We start from the raw sequence: 15,658 nt of genomic DNA on the forward strand, positions 1-15,658 counted from the left end.
GTTCTCAGCTTCAACTCTTCATATGCTAAGTGTTTAATTGTCAGCAATTCATGACCACTGCCATTTGGCTGGTACATTAAAACCAGACTACAATAAAACCCTTTCTGAATGTGTTTCTACACTGGTCTCAGAATTTTAGTGAAGTATTGTTGATTTTAATGCAGCATATACAACCAGCAATACTGGTCCTCTCCCTGTATGAATGGAGTCACATACACAGCTAATACAGAACTTAGCAGCTAAACAAAGACGCAGAGGGAACATGACTGTGTCCCCATCTGACAGATAAAGAACTGGGACTTCAAAGGACTGACACACCCAAAATATCTGTACCAGACTTTGACCTGAACCAGCACCTTTTCAGATCCCATCCATGGCTTACCCACGACGACCCTTCCTGCAGCCCAGCCAAGCGCTCAAGTTCCAAGCAAACAAAACAATCCCTGCAGGATACAGTCGGGCTCTGTAATTCTGGACTACATTACATACTGTAGGTTAAAAGCCACACTAACCACGAGCTGCAGAGTAAGGAGGTGCACAGCGATAGCACAAGAGGCAACGAGTACAAGTCACAGCACAGGAAATGGGAACTAGGTGGAAGGAAGGACGTTTTCATCGTGAGATGGTCACAGGTTGCTCACAGAGGCTGTGGAATCTCTATCCTCAGCAATATTAAAAACCAGACTAGACATAGGCTGAAGTAACCTGATCTAGTTGAACTGCTTTGAAGAGGAGGGGCTGGGCTACAGATGTCCAGAGGTCCCTTCCAGCGTCAGTTATTCTGTAAAAGGAACCCAAGCACCAGGAACTTTTAGGGTGAATTAGATACGTACCTTAGTGCTTTTGTATAATTCTATCAGGCACCAGTCAGCACATTCAGCAAGTAAACAGCTCTGTAAATCAGGACTGAAGCTCCTCATGTGACGGTCTCACATGAAAGGACAGGTTTTCAAATGTGAAGTACCCACAACCGGAACCTGAAATGGATAAAGAAAATGCTGAGAACTCAGCAAGTTTCTTCCAGAACCCTGAATGTCCAGATGGGTGAATAAACAGCAAACGAACTCTTCAGATACTAGCAACAGTTAATTCTCATTTAAGTGAAAGATTCCAACTGATTTTCATTTGATACTGAACTGGATCGCTGTGCAAGTGTACTCAAAACAGGAAGCACCCCAAAAATAGGAATTTTTATCAGTGTTTATTCTATCTGACATATACAACCTGGAATACCATAAACATTAATCCTTGCTGTGGTTTTCATTTGTTCTGGAATTCAGAAAGGCTTTCTTAATTTTTTCGCCTTGTCACCCTACTTCTTACATTCCAAAAACCCTGTTCACAGGAAGCTTCCAATTTACTCAGCAGATTCATGACCCAGCTGATCAAGAGGGTAGACACCTACTGGAAGGACCTAGATTGACTATAAATTCCACAGACATTACCACCAGGTCACTTGCTCACTAGGAGGAACAGAAATAGGAAAATACTGGCCTCTATCTATATATTGAAATTGTATGGAAGTGTCAGCATAGCACATTCTCACTGTGGGCAGCCTGTGGAACTGTGCCTAAAAGACAAGGCAGAAAGGCACGCTACCAAGGATGATTTGCAAAAGAAAGGCCTATTCCTACCAACTTACCCCTGCTCAAGACCTAGCGTGGGTGCAGGGACCCCAGTCATAGAATCATTTAGGTTGGAAAAGACCTTTAGGCTCATCGAGTCCAACCATAAGCCAATGAAGGCTTCTGTTAGCATTCTCCCTCCGCCAAGCACCAGTGTGGCACGAAACCTGTTTCTTTCAAGCATTCAGAACCTATGCAAAGGTAATTTCCATTTGTATTCCTTGACTTCCGCAGGAAAGGCTGAGCATGGCAGCCTGTAGCTGTTCCCCTTTGCAAAATACTAGCAGCCACCAGGCTCCAGCTGCCACTGCCGGTCATTTTTCCTGCATCGTTATCTTCCCTCTCATATAGCGGAGTGGAACGACAGCTGAAGGCTTGTGGTATGAGAAGTTTCTGATCCTGCTCTCTCTGTACCCACTGATGCCATCGCGGCAGCTATACCCGCCGATCGAAGTTAACAAGCATGCGGCCTCAACACCACTGATTTTCATGTGTTCTTAGCACTTGTAGGTGTTTGCACTAGAAATTTTTCTGGCTGCAGAAGAATGGTCCTCTTCATTCTTTTCCACAGACTGCAGTGCAACCTAGAGACTTCAACCAAAGCAAAACCCCACTGAGGCTACGGAAGCACACCAGGCTCCAGAGTACTTTCTCTGTACGATGCTATTTATATGATCGTTCTTTAACAATATTTTTTGTTGTTTGCATTGCAACGGCACGTCGAAGTCATCATCATGCAGATAAATTAAAAGATAGCATTGTTTGAGGAGCTAGTAATATAAACAGAATAAAAAAGAGCAAGAGGTGAACATAAACAGACAAACTTGTTCCTACCACCGAGAAGTAGGAAACAGAACCTATCAATGCAATACACAGTAGCATCAAGTAGACTTAAAATATTTAACTATGTTTACATTTTCCAAGAGGGAAAAAAAAGAAAGAAAAGAGTTTTTGGGGGCGGAAGTGATCATTCTTACAACAGATAACCCACAAAGTCCTACCTCGACTCAGGGATTCACCTGGAAAAACATCACTCAGCAGGTTTTGGAAATATATTTTTCATGTTCTTCCTTATTTAACCCTACTAACTAGTGAAACTTATGGCCACAGGACCTCACTGACCTGTCAATTGAGATTATTATTATTTTTAAAAGGTATGGAACTTTAAAGTGATTACCAACGCCTGCAAAACAATAAGAGGAAAACCAATATCCAAGCATTTTGAAAGGGGGCTGTATCTGCTTATGTACATCCACCCCTTATTTACAGGTACTAGAAGGAATATTTCCCAGTGGAGAGAATTATCCTTTATTTATTACATTGTGTCCTAAAGGAGTTACTACTACCGGCTGCCGAAAAAGAGGATACACAAACAACTGGACCATTTGTGTTAGTCATTGGGAAAATACTACTGGGAACCCTTCAGGAGCATTATGTTACAGAGGTGGTAATTCCTAGCTTCAATATTCTTCCAATAAGACCGCCCTACCCTAAGCTAGTTAATTATAAACAAGCTTAACCTAAGGACCTTATACGACAAGCAAGTCCTAAAAGACAGAGCTTCTTTCAAATTTCCTTATGAAAAACTTATTTTGGTTGAACACTGAAGTCATTATGAACTGGGACATGAAAAAAAGCTGAGAAAGTCCCCACAGGAGGCATGAGATGTGAAAGAAATACCAAGTACACCAACAGGACAATTTTGCCTTGCTACTTTTCATTATTACAGCTATTATCAGCGAGGTTAAAGCCTTGTCCAGAGCGCACTCTCCAGAGGCTGAGCATCTTTAAAACCGATTGACATCAAGGGCACTCAGAACCTCACAAAATCAAGCATTACTTCTTCAGAGGAGTTACCAAAGAAGCCTCTTGCACAAGCATGGATTACACTTGAAATAAACAACTGAACACATCGCATAGGAGAGATACTTAATGTAGCAGGTTTTCAACTTAAAGGTAATTTACAATGCTCCTGTAATACAGGGGGCCTTACTGCAAGTCCCCTGAATGTTTTCAGAACAAAAATGAAAATCAAACCTAAGGCTGATCTACAGAACCACTGAACTCCATTTCTGAACGCTGCTATCACGTATGAAATGCACTCAAAAACAGCCCAGGCCAAATTCTGACTTGAGTTATCTAGGAGTAAATCCAGAGGAGCTCATACCAAACCCTGCCCTCCGTATCTTCAAAAAAAGCAGTGGAAAAACTCGCTCTGTTTAGAAATAACTCCACCTGTTTCAGCATTTCTCACTCGTTGCTAAGGGCATTGGCGTGAAGAAGCTCATCTGCTGCTGATTCCCCACCTGGAGTTACAATTCTGCGGGTGTGCCACCATAACCATCGCCCCCGCAGCAGCAAGTGCTGCAAGTGCTTTCTGGGGAAGCCTCCTCAGAGACCTGTAACTGTACAAAAGAAATAACAGCATTTATCTGGAGCTCGCAGCAAGGCTGTCCGTTGATTCGACCCTACCAATCTTTCCTACGCTAGGCAACTCTGGGCTGGGACGGCTGCCTGGACACAGCACCGTTTAGAACATCAGCGGCTGCTGGCTGGCTTTCACTAGGTGTTAGATTTTTACTACATACGCTATTCCATTAAAAGGTCCATGCACAACAAAATCCTCACCAGAATCCTCTGGGACAGAACACTGAAGCACTCTTCCTGGAGGGCAGACCCTGCACCCCGCTCCTCTTCGCTTACTGTGGGCTTTATCGTTACCCTTGACAGGGCACCGGGGGTTCACCCCCTCTCCAGAACGAGCCTTGTATTTCCTGCAAGATAACTAGCTACAGACCAGAGAATTTCGTTTCAGGCCACTGTATTTCATATGACTCTTTCAAGAAATTTATATAAAATGGGCATGCATAGATATACACTGTTGGACGGAAGAGTAAAGAAGAGCAAATTACCAAAAGTAACTGTTGAACCACTAAATAGTAGAAATCCAAGCCATATAAACACCTAAAGAGTACAGAAAAATGGGGGTAAATTCATTTAAAAAATAAAACATATTAGCCGGAAAAGGGAGTCAAAACCCCAGCAACGCTTGCCCCGTTATCTACAGGATTGTCAGAGGAAATGCTCAGTTATTCAAAAATGGTGGGTAATTGTCTGTACAGCTTCATCCTCCAGGACTTAGACTGTACTAAGCCACAAAGCCTTGCTTGTAAAGAGGTGTATTGTAGTTGGAAATACTGTCCCCTTTAGTATTCTGCTGCGTATACTCGTTTTGAGTAAAAGCAAGCAATCACACAGTCTAAGAGACAGTCACTGATGAACCCTGAAATAGCCATTTAGCAGAAACCACAAGCAGAAGCAAAAATAAAGGTCATTTATTTAATTTTGACATCTACCTCACTCATTGCATTGTACTAAATAAGCTATAGGGGTGACAATTAATTGAGGTGGATGCGCATCCTGCCAACCAGGGGAAAAAAACCCACCTTTTATTTGCCTCTAACCTTTCTTATTTTCACAACAATGTCTGCATTTTCTCACTTTAAAACACAAACAAGTCAATGTAAGCATGGCTGGAAGGCTGAGATGATTACGGGATAATTCGTGTTTGCAAGAGCAAACAAAATCAATTGCAATTGTTTAGGAACCAAGCACATTAAATGGTGGTGAAAAGATATTTGCTGGACTTTTACAACGTGGCTTTTTTTTTAATCCCAGCAATGATAAGGGATAGACTGACAAAAGCCCTTAGGAACTGTTTTAGAAATGCACACACTCTCCCGTCCTCAGTGGGACCGGAGGGAGCTGTCTGTATCTGCTGCAGATGAAACAAAAGTGGATTTGGACAATACTTAAAAACCAGCAACAAAGACCCAATTCCTCCTGAAAAACAATGTGAGAGAGAGAGAAATTGATCGGTTCAGGAAGTCAATTGAATTCTTTGTTATAACAGATTAAATACAGAATTACTCAATTAACTTCAGATTAATTATGCCTTTCAGGTAAACATGACAACTGTCATCTTGGCTAACACGAGGCACTGAATCATGAGGTATTGAATCAACTGCTTCTCGCTCCGACAAGACCTCATTAGCGATCTGAAAAGCCCAAATCATTCCCCTTTCCACATACACCAAACATCCTCTGTTGACGGGGCACACACGACTCCCAATCCCTGTCCTGTCCGGTAGATTTCACCGATTTTTTTCCTAAGAGCTGTTCATTCTTAGGGAGGGCCGGCAGCATAAATCAAGTCACTGCTGTTCACGTTCTAGTTACGTACCATGGCAATTTTAATTTTTGGTCTCTGCTCGAAACTAGAAACATGACGAGAAAACCAGCTCAGATCAGAAGCACGCCAGGCAAGGAGGGGCGGAGGGCTGGGACTATCTACCCTCCGCAAGAGAAGGCTCAGGAGAATCTTATCAGTGTGCTTTAAGTACCTGTCGGGAAGCAGTGAGGACAACAGAGCCAGAGCCCTTGGTGCTGCCCAGAGGCAGGAGGCAATGGGCACAGACTGAAACATGGGAAATAGCATTTAAATATAAGAATAAGCTTTTCACTGCGAGGGTGCTCAAACACTGGCAGAGGTTGCCGAGAGAGGCTGTAGAGACTCTGTTTTTGGAAGTGGTCAGAACTGCAGAGGACACAGCCCCGGGCAGCCTGCTCTGCAGCTGATCCCGCTCCGAGCAGGGGACTTGGACTGGTCGATCCCTGGAGACCCCTTCCAGCCACAACCGTCCTGTGATTCTTGTGCCTCTGTGTGTTGGTAATCCACCCATAATACAAATTATACAGATAACGAAGCAGCTTCAAGGTGCCTGAGGAAGGAGAGAAGAAAAAAGTTTTCAAGTAATGTGTCTTTGTTTAATTATTTATGGTGATGCTTGATGGTCTCATTACTGGGTCATACATGACCTCTGGGTAGTGTCTTCATCCTTCCAGATTAATAAGTTATTGTGACACAAATAACTTTGGCAATTACTTCTTCTTTAGTGCCACAGGAATGTGGTTTTTGTTTTGGGTTTTTTTTTTTCCTGAGGAAAAAGGTTGATTTTAACACAAGCAAATGTCCTTTAGAAACAGACAGTATCATTATACTCAAGAGGCCAATTATTCACTCTTTATTCATTTTTTTAATCCTAGTTTCTGCTTTAGAAGTCTAGGGCAAGATCTGAGCGGTTATCTTTACTGAGGGCCTTTAGATAGTCTGCACAAAATGCCTAGGAGTATTTTAACATGTAAAAAATTTGTCAGACTTGTAAAATATGTGCATTGTCAGAAGCAGCCATTTTTAAGACACTGATTCTTATTCTAACGTAACAAATTAACATCTTTTCTTATTCAGAACTCCTCCGTAATATAGAAGTACTTGCTCTTTAAGGACATCTAGATTATAGAACATCGATTTCCTGGGAATTACAATCTTTGGGGGGGGGGGAAGAAAAAAGCAACCCAAAACTCAAATTAAGAAAAGTCAAAGTGTCGTACGGACCAAAGCCTGCGTTATTTCAGTACAGAAACACTAAACTATATTACATACCTAGGTAAATACCAGAGGAATGAAACACTTATCTAAATAATGCAATGTGGGTTTGTACTTGAACCTGAAAGGAGAAAGTGGAGCGGAGGATTCCAAAGCCATGTCCCAAAATGAACAGAAATAGCCTATTATTTTCCTGATGACTGTATTTTTCCACTGAAATTTTTTTTCCCACGACAAGTTTCAGCTAACACAACTGCTGCCCAACCTCTCAAATCAGCAAAGAAAATTATATTCTTGGCTACACCCTCCGAATAACAGACATGTCTCCCTAGGGTGCCGCATTATTTAAGCACCGGGCATATTCATCAGAGGGCTGACAAAGAGGGACAGCCTATGAATTACTTTCAGATTACTTTCAGCATCTGATCATCCCATTTTGCATCTTTGATTTGCAGCCTCACAAGCAAACCGCAGCAGGTGGGTTTCACGTTCAACAGCGACAAGTTCTGCCACCCTTTGAAGCGACCGCGCAGGGCTGCCTCGCCCGTCCCCTGCGGCGCTGAGCCGCTCGGTGACCTTCGCCAGGCGACGCAAACCCCTGGTGCAACAATGCTCGAGGCCGTTCCAAGAAAGCAGGTATGTGAAGGGGAGCTAGCTGCACGCTCCGGCCGCTGACAAAACTCCTTCTGATACGTACTCACAGGACACAGCTAACGATGAGGTCGGAGGGATATCTTTGTAGCTGGCTTCCTCCCACCTCTGTCCAAGGAGGTACCTGCGTTTAGTTGGAGTGCTTGCATCTTCAGCCCCCACAGGAGCCTCTGAAAATCTCACTCGTTGCTTTTGATGCTAGTTCCCATCCTTGCAGCTGTTTGTCAAGCTATAGAAGCCCATTGTTTGGGGCTACATTCTCACATAGCTTGAGAGCGACTCAAGATTATGCTCAGGAACAAAGGCCTTGAGGGTTAAAAAAGCAAGAATCCACTACAGGAAATTATGTGATCTGTAACTATTTGAGCCAACGTTCAACTGTGATTATGAATGCGCTAAAAATGCTGACCTACACTAATCTAAAAAGAAAAAAAAATCAGGAAATAAAGTATGGGAAAACACACAGCAAAAAACATCATTCAGCAGACACTGTGGGATGAACCTGGAAATTTGGTTTCTATTTCTGGCCACATTTTGACAGGTTACCTCCCCTGTCTGTTCTCACCTTTCCTCCTACCGGGACAAGGTTTTTCTCTTGCAACTAGTTATGTATGATTTATGCTGTGCTGGCATCTAAGAGCGTAAACCACAGATTGTGGCCAGGGAACCCCAAGAGATGCTTCCCTACTCACAAGAACGTGGCCCAAGGCACCTGTGATCTCGGCTGGCCTCTGTCAATGCTGGTTTATCAATAAAGTCCTTGAATTTAAGCAAAGCAAACACAGTATCATGCTGAGAACTGTTTTAACACAGCTCTTCTCAACAGTGCTTGCCCAGTAACTGTGTGTTCGTCAGTAAGCTAAATACAGAATCACACAAGAATCTAGGAAAGCTTTACTGCAGTGAACAAAAGCTAATAAGTAAATAATGTTTCCTCACATCTATAAGAATTTCTGTTTACTAAGGCGACATACATCTGAAAAGGCTGCTGTAGTCTATTATTTAAATGCAGATCACAGATGCCGCCAAACCTGCAATGCATAAGGAAATATCTTCTGTTAACATGTTTATTTACCGGAGAGGTTGGGAGTGCCCCTCCCAACCGTGTTGGGTGTTACAGGTTTTTAATAGAATCAAATATAAAACCTTGTCTTTACACTCATCATCTAGTCAGCAAACTTATATAGCTCCTCAGGAGCTGCCCTGGTCTGTGCTCTATATGGTACTATACATTCTGTAGAAATTGTTCCAGGGACTCACTTTTTCCTCCCCTTGAGGGGTGGGGGGCTGTTGCACCGTTTGCACAGCAGGCCAAAACACAAGCCAACACAGTAACTAAAATAAACCAGTTGTCAAAATCAGTTACTGTCTTGAAAAAAGACTAAATTGGAGCGTGAACATTTAGAAGGAAAAAGCCCAAGAAACAGTGAAGTTCTTTCTCTCCCAGTTAAAAATCCTGATCCCAAACTCAGAACACAGGCGTTTGGGTCCCTCCTCTGCCTGACTTTGCAAGGCAAACGTGATGATAAGGGCGGGCTTCAAAGCCCCGGCCATCGCCAGGGTTTCCTGGCTCCAAACACTTAAAATGACAGTATACATCTTGGATTACTGAGGATTCAGGAACAAAGGGAAGTTCAACTGAGGAATAACTGGTTGGATGAGACAGGAAATCCACCCCCTCCCCATTTGGAGCTTTGGGGAACTGGAACATCCTCCGTGATGTGCTCTACGTTATCTCTACATTGTACCACAAATGTTTTGGCAAAATTTGCTTCAGCTTTTCTATTTTCTAACAGTAATTGTGAAGAATCCCTTTTGAACTTTCAAGTTCACAGTCTCAGACCAATCCCCCACAACTCCAAGTCTATGCCTTCCAACCCTTCACATGCTATTCCCTTAAAATGCACTGTTTCCTAAAGGATTAATAACAGGTAGAGCTCATCGAACCACTATATTATCCTAATAGCTACAAGAGAGGGATCTGAAGAAAACGGGTAGCTAGATTCCAACTTAACTGAAGATTAGGAGTACTTGCCAAATTGAGTCCCTGCTTATTTCTGGCTTAGCTATATTTAACCGGGATATATATATTCCAAACGCAGTTTCTATTTGAAAAGATACTGCTAAAAACACACCTATGTTCATCTTCTTGTTGCTGCCACTAGCACAAAACTTAGTTGAAAGTGAACAGGCACCTTTGAGTCATCTCACAGTGAAGTGAAGACATTACAAATAATCAGATCACGCTGTAATTTTCTCTACATACCTCGCCTGCCTCCCTCTAGATTTCAAACCTGTAATAATGGACCACTTGAGTTCAGAGAAATCAGATGTTTGTCAAAAGGTTTCACATATTGCTTCCATTTAGGCCTCAATTCAGTAAAGCATTTAAAATACGTTTACCTTTAACATATGGTTAAACCCCACTGAAGCCATCCATACATGTGTCACTGCTGTACTGAAGAGGACCACTAGCAAGCACATTTGGAAAGTAGAAATACTAGGTCTAGCTTTCTGGAACAATGTGGGGTTATTTGGTTTCCTGTTATACACACAGACAATTTCTCATTGCACCACTACATAGATATCTGGCTTTAAAAAAAAAAAAAATTACTTTCTAGAGCTCTGGGAAGCCTCTGTTCGCTGGTAAAATATAAATGCCTTACAAGAGAGAATACACGGCCAAGGGTCAACAGTCTCCTCCCATCCTACCCAACTGGCTGGGGCATAAGTTTTCTTAGGACATGACTGACCCATGCACAAAAAAACCAGAGCAAAGACACCTGAGCCACATCAGCCACGAACTGATTCCTGCCAGAACTCAAAGCAACAGAGTCATGTCAACACAACAGTGTGCCTAGGTTAATTAGCTTTGCTGAGAGGCAGAGCTAATTAGCCCACGCACTGCCCTACTACCGCTACAGTGCCTTTCGACAAACCAGCCTGCTCTAACCTGCTTTACGCAATGTGGACACAACCTAGAGACGCGGCCCCCAGCAGAGACTGAGGCTGACATGGAAAGAACACTGTCCGAGGGGGTTCTCGTCGTGTCCTCTTTAGTGCTAATGGGCCAACGACCGCTACATCCCCAGCAGTAGAGACAAACAGGAAAAGATGTCCTTGCAATAATTAATGCAAGCGGACAACAGCAGCATTGATCCTAGTAGGAAATACTAACTGAGGACATTCGAATTCCAGCCATTTTTAGCACAGCCTCTCCTCTCACCCTCACCTCGGCCATGTCCCTGACTGCTCACACTGCTTAGCCCGGGTGTTCTTTGCAGCCTCAGAGCTGCTTTGCTGGACAGATGAAAGGTTCATTTACATGCCTGTAGCAGCTGTAGTGGAATTAATGTTGGTCTCATTATCTCGGCTTAGGATATACAAGCCACTGGTTTTGCAATGCATACTGATGCAATAAAGAGAGAGGAAGAAGGAAAAGAAAGCGGGTTATTTTCATTGTGAAAGATATGGCAGAGTTGAGGAAATCCTGAAAGGAGAGAGTTAATCTGGAGTAATACCCTGAAAGCTAATATCACCTAATGCAATTTATTAAAAGAAATCTGTTGAAGTACGCAGTCTATGCCACAGTAGCTTTAATTAAAAGGTGGAAGAAAAGTGAAATCATTTATCCAAATCACCCCTCTTAAAGTTAGGGCCCAGTTTTTAAATATCCATTTCCATACATCTACAGTATGGGCATTACCAACTCCAAAACTTAAAAATTCAAGAGACTATTAAAAAAAGATTTATTGGTTGCCACTGTTTAATGAGCCAGTAGGATCCATTTAGGTCAGCTTTTTCAAACTTTTGTCCTACACATTACATGTAAAAAAATATAAAATCACTGCCTTGGGGCGGGGGGGATGCTAATACACATCAAGTAGTTTGGACCTTAAGAAAACTACTGAATAGCATGGAACTTCTCCATAACATCAGAACTTGTCAGCACTCAACTATGAAAGAAGGAGGGCGAGGGGAGGTTTAAGTGGACTGTAGGAAGATCATGATCCTGTGCTCCTTCACACATCACCTGCTGGCACAGTATGCAGGAGCAAACCCTCAAACGCAGGCTCCTACCACCAGGGGTGAAATGCTGCTCCTGCTCCCTTGGTGTCCATGCTTCACGCAGAGCGACACCTCAAGAAAAACCCTACAGAGCGAGACACTGCTATTATAACGAATCTAGACCTTCCCCATTCACGAATTATGATGCTACCTTTTGAGATCATCTGGCATAAAAATACAGGGCCTGATTCACTGCCTTTGCAGGTCCGACAGCCTCCTCCTTGATTTCAATGGCTCTAGACCAAGCCCATCAGTATGCTGCGAAACAGCTAACAAAATAGCATTTAAAGCCGAGTGCACAATGAAGAAATGTACCAATTGTTTAATGATTGATGAGGGAAATGTCAGATGAATTATTTGCCAAACGATACTAGTCCATCTGTTACAGGATCTTGCACGTAACGACAGAAAGAAATTAATTATATCTAGTTCATATATAGAAACATTCTAAATTGTGAATCTCAGCTCTTTTCATAAACAAGTCCAGCATCATTATCTCCATTATCCAAGTACAAAAACCAAAGCGTTAGTGGAAGAGTAGTCACAAGCCCTAACTTCAGAGACAGGAGGTGCTGAAACTGGGAAGCAAGCGTAACGCGGCATCACCAGGGAAAGGGCCGATGGGCTACTCCAGGAGCAATTCCACAGCCACTCCTTTCGCAGAGGCTGTGAATTACAGAGAAAGCTTTCTATCTCCAGCTGAGGGTGCCTGAAATTAAGTGATGCGAGCATCCCCCAAAAATTACTTTCTCAAGTCAGGACGCTGGCAGAACCAGCGAGATTCAGGTCTGAGTCCCAGACCTCAGTTCCCCCCCCCGAGCTGAAAAGCAGATTTGCCAGATACTAATTTTTCACGCAACTTCAGTTGCCTCAATTCCAAATTCCACCGGTGTGTGAGATCAAAGTGTGTTTGAATTTCATTCCATTCAGATTTCAGTAACACTGGAACTGCATCACTTATTACTTTTTTCCTCAATATACTTTTCACCTGTAAGTTAACTGCTTGTTCCCTCTCTGATCTGCTTTTAAAGAATAAAAAGCACACCTTTTCCACTACGTTCTCACACAAATTCGACTCACTGTACGTATCTTCCAATCCCTTCATCTATCTGGATTTCTCAAAGAGAGAAAATTACTTCCTAGGAAGCGATGCCATCCTCAAGACACTAAATTTCATGAGATTTAGAAGGACACACCCCTCCCAATGAAACTCTGAATTTGTTAGACTGTTCTAACGTCAGGGGGAAAAAAATAGTCTTGCAATTAGTGTTTAAATGTACATTCAGTAGTGCAACGTAATGGAAGTAACTGAAAGGCAAGATACAAACATCTAACCTTCTTTTTAGTCTGGGAACGACTATTTTGTCCTGAGCAACGTTCTGCCCTGATTTGCTCTTGACTTCAGTTAGAACAACTTTTTACCTCAGACATTGCATACAGGCTGAGATCGCATCACCTCTGTGCAACGCCAGGGTTTAGAGCTCTTTAGATTCAGGGGGGGTTTCTCCAGCCTGTCTCCAGCCAAGTATTCCTTGTTGCATTTCACAGCCATCCACATTTCTACACTAAAAATAATCCAAAGCAGTAACTTGGCCTATTAGAACCTAACTATGCTTGCTCCTCATTTCTAATTCATCTTTCTCCTTTGACTCTAGAAGACAATCCTTTACAGCCAATGAAAAATTAATGAGATGTAGGAGAGATTGAAAGCAACCCAGTAAAGAATGATTAGGCAAACCCAGGATTTAGTCTAGGATTGAGTATGTCACTGGGTAGGTCTACTTCTGCTAAGTCAGGGAAGTATAAATCACTCTAAAGAAAAGATTTCAGATAGCAGATTTGCAGCTTGTGGGAGAGGGTTAGGGCAGCTTAAGTTCCATTTGTAGGGGAAACCTGGCTGATAGGAATCGGTGAAATGGATGCACTGAGAGACAACAAATCAACCCGACCCCCTCTCTTTCAGTGCTGCTATCACCTCTTTTGTGGACGTTCTCTCCAGGGCCTCTAGCAAAAAACCACACAAGATATTTAACCCTGTCTGTGCTAGAGTGAAGACAGATTCCTAACAGGGGTAAGGAGATTGAGGACCTGGTTTCTGTGAAGCACCACTTCTCTGTGAACTAATCCTAAATTACACATATAGGGAAAAATTCCAAAGACCAAGCGAGAGGTCATAATGCCAAGCAAATCCAAATGGATTTGCGACAGCATTTCTGTACTGGAAGGCAGCTTCCGTAGCAGGCTGTAACAGACGCTTTTCCACAGCAAACCCTGTGTCTGTGTGTCGAGTTTCGGTTAGTGGTCAGCAGCTCTAAAGTGCACGTAATACACTGCTTACTTGGCTGCAAGAAACTGGATTCTCTAAGCCTGCCCACAGGCTTACTACTAAGAATGCTTTAGGTTTTGGTTAAGTCTATCCCAAGCACCTTCTCAAGAAATTATGCAACTAATAAACACTAAAAATTATAAAATTGTTTCCAATTATACAGGTATGGCCAGAAGGCTTTGAGTATTTTGAATTCACAAATGACAATGATCTTCTGAAGAAATAAATCCCACATGTTGAGGATGAACTCATCTCAGAAGAATGGAGATTCAAGAATTTAAAGATTTGATCAAATGGCATGAAAGAGACTGCAAAGATTCCTACTGATGTCGCTTGCCATTGGATCAAACCACGAGCAAAGATGAACCTCTAAGTACTCAAACTAAATATTAGAGGTCCTCACATTTCTTCTTCTGCTGACCATAATGCAGTCCCTTATCTGTCTGTATCTTTAGAATGCACACACAAACCCTGATGTACTATCAGTGCTGCTAAAAGGGGAAAACCACACCCATTAAGACTGAGGACATGTCAGTAAATGTCTGTAGGCACCATCTGCCACCGAGCTCTGTTCTTCAATCCATCTGCTGTTAATTTTTCCCTTCCCCAGACCTGTCTGGCCAAGTCAGATACACTGGGAGTCCAAAGGCTGAAAAGGTCAAGCGATGGCATTTGCTCTCTTTTGGTAAGGTATTTCTCTCTTTCGGAAAGCAAAGATCACCAGTTTTAAAAAATCTGGATCCCATGTGGAAGCAGCGTGGGACAGACAGGCTACCTAATATAATGATAAAATATTTCTGTGCCCTTTGTACACAGCTGAAATTAAGTACTTGTGGTGAGTGGGATCATACTACCAGTGCTGCTCTGGGAAGGATCCAGTTTTGGTTTCTCTGTTGTTTCTTCTCTTGAGCAGAGAAAAATGATGGGGGGAGACATCAGGTAAAGAGAGAAAGAGCAGCAAGGAAGGAGGTGAGGGAGGGGAGAAAAAAAATATATATACACTGTCTGGTCCTGAAATATTGAATCCGAGAGATGTAGCACCACTGACAAAATACTGCTTTTGTCAACTTAGTTCACATCATCCGAGGAAGTCGTGTAGCAATGCCAACAGAAAAAGTTTTGTTGCATATGCTGTAGTTCTACAGGGAGAATCTGCCAACATAGTTTTGCAGAAATAATTACAAAAGCAAAGACGTGTCTTTGCTACCCTTCAGCTCCTGAATCCAAGAGCTCGCATATATTATCCCTACTCCTTCCTCCATTACCTCCAAAGACAATCCTGGAACAAGGAAAGAGAACTATGACAAATTAAAGGAAGTTTAGTGTTTGCATCTGATTACTGGCTCCTTATTCCTATGCAAATTAGATTTAGCAACAATGCCCAGGAATTACATAGCAAAATAAAATAATCTCAAGCATCTCCCAATCTCCAGTAATAATTTAGCATCATTAGAGCCGTTTTCAGACAAGTAAGTTGAAGCACAAGGAAATCAGTTCCTTTCCAAAGCACTTGTCCACACAGTGAGGCAGTGGCATGCAGAG

At 42.6% G+C, this 15,658-nt stretch overlaps 1 protein-coding gene across 7 annotated transcripts in view; it reads right to left on the bottom strand.

Moving 5' to 3' along the window:
* LRRTM4 (leucine rich repeat transmembrane neuronal 4) overlaps nt 1-15,658 on the bottom strand; it is a 500,507-nt gene that overhangs the window by 239,637 nt on the left and 245,212 nt on the right. Inside the window, exon 7 of one of the 7 annotated variants that reach the window (XM_064472621.1) lies at nt 834-977. The exons of the other annotated variants lie outside the window; for them this stretch is intronic. The gene's annotated coding sequence lies outside the window, so the exon portion shown is untranslated. The remainder of the gene's footprint in view (nt 1-833; nt 978-15,658) is intronic. 7 annotated transcript variants of the gene reach the window in all.

The sequence above is a fragment of the Phalacrocorax carbo genome, chromosome 24 (genome assembly GCF_963921805.1).
Source record: "Phalacrocorax carbo chromosome 24, bPhaCar2.1, whole genome shotgun sequence".
NCBI lineage: Eukaryota > Metazoa > Chordata > Aves > Suliformes > Phalacrocoracidae > Phalacrocorax > Phalacrocorax carbo.